Below are 2,266 nucleotides of genomic sequence, written 5' to 3' on the forward strand. Positions count from 1 at the left end.
TAGATTCCAACATAATTGACGTATCCATCCCTAGCTATAGTGCGAAAAACACCCCAACCACTCCAACCTAGCTCTTAGCAACCAAATGCAGTATAAAAATAGAAAACTGAAAAGCCTATAAATAGACTCATCCATGTATTCTCATGATCGCTGAGGAGAAGGAGTTGTCAAATCACCATCATCATTATTGATCATACATGCCACGCGACTTTTAGGCCGCCACAACTTGTAGTTTCAATGAGCTTGGTAATCGACTCTCATTAATCATGTCAAAACATATTTAAATAGGGTATTCAAGAAATAAATACATTAATCCAACTGTCTTAGAAAAACGAGGGGAGTGTGTCGCAAGGATATTATAAGAATATTAAGGATGCCCAACTGCTTTAGTGATGAGACCCTTAGTACAACTAAATTATAAATCTATTAATAACATCACCGCTTTTGCCAACCTATTTGCCACCTCATTACCTTCTCGATATGCGTGGCTTATGCAAACATCATCCAATCCGTCCAAAATGGATTTAATTGGGCAAAGCCATTGGTTGAGGGTCCAACTTGGGGTCTCTTTCTTCTGGATTTCATTAATCATATTTAATAAGTCACCCTCTAAGTGGATCCTCCGTGCCCCACCCAGGACTCTAGCCTGGAGGCCATGCAAGTCGCTTGAAATTTTGCCACATTGTTTGTGGCAAGCCCAATATGCTTTGAAACCTCATCCAGAGAGAAACCATGATCGTCTCTAATGACACATTTGATGCTGCTAGGACCTGGGTTGTACATCGAAGCCCCGTCAAAATTTATCTTAACCCAGCCAGGCTCAAGGGTACACCACTGCATCAAAGGTCCGGACTTGGCCGACTGGTTGCTACAGATACTTCCAAACAATGTGCGAACAAAAATATTTGGGAAGGTGAGTTTCAATTTGCAATCTCATCTCGTATATGAATTCTTCTTCAATGTTTTCGATTTGGTAGCTTTGTTTGTAAGATCAATCAATTGGGATTCAATCTTTTGGCATAGGATTTCAGAGCCTGTGGTTTTGTCCTAAAAAATTCTCCGATTGCGTTCTTTCCATAATTCCCAAAGCAAAAGGGAAGGAAGGATCAGCCATAGCTCCCCAAATACTGCTTTCGAGGGGTTTCATGGCCATAGCCTAAACCAATCATCAACCCCTACTAGGAAGGGGCAGGAAAAATTCAACTTTTGCATAAAATACAACCAACATTTGTTGATGATGTCCCTGCATTCTAATATATAGTTCCAGATTGTTGATCCCTTCAAAGGGTTGAGAGTCGTGAGATTTATTTTTATTTCAACCGAGTCCAGATATTTGTGCCTAAGGATCCTAGACCATTTATGCTCACCACCATTGTATAGGGCCCAAACTAGTTTAGCACCCATAGCCAGGTTCATTATGGACAATTGGCGAATCCCTACACCCTTCGATTCCCTAGGTTGGTTGACTTTCTTCCAAGAAACTAGTGGAAATTTCTTTTGCTCCCCCACCCCATTCCATAGGAATTTTCTCATGATCTAGATGAGTTCATCTTGTACTACCGCAGGGATTTTCAAACATGCCATTAAGAATACAGGGATGGCAACCATCATCGATTTGGTCATAGTGAGCCTCACAACCGAAGATAACCACTTGCCCTTCCAGTTTTCAAGTTTGCCTTTACATTTAGCAATCAACTTGTCCCAATAACTAATCTTGTTTAGGCCAACAAACATAGGTGTGCCTAAAAATCTTCCTGGGAAGTTAGCAACTTTTAAATCTAAAATCCTGGACATGTCTCTTTGTAGTCTAGGTTGTGTATTGATTTTGGGGTCCTCCATTTTTCTTTTGCCACCAAATCTCGAACGGTTTTCATGGGGATTACCTCTTCAGCCTCCCGAGCCCAGACGACAATGCCTCCATGATTTGCTCCATGCCTGTTGCCACTCTCTTTGCTGCAAATGATCTTCTGCCCCTTCTGAACCTGATGCAGATTCAAATCTTTGACAGTTCACGCCATCAATTTGGACAACTTTGGTTCTAGTTGATATCTTTTGTATTAAAGGTTTTTTTATTATTATTACTTAAATTTTGATTGAATAAAAGTTAATTCTAAATTTGATTTTGTCAAATACACATGAATTTTTTCATGTATTTGAAATTTGAATGTAACTAGTGATAAATTTTAAGTGAACTTATATTATATAAAAAGTTCCAACTCTAATCATGAGGGTATGAACATCTATCAAAAGCATTGTTGGAAGTGAA

Source organism: Cryptomeria japonica, chromosome 3 (assembly GCF_030272615.1).
Source record: "Cryptomeria japonica chromosome 3, Sugi_1.0, whole genome shotgun sequence".
NCBI classification, from domain to species: Eukaryota; Viridiplantae; Streptophyta; class Pinopsida; order Cupressales; family Cupressaceae; genus Cryptomeria; species Cryptomeria japonica.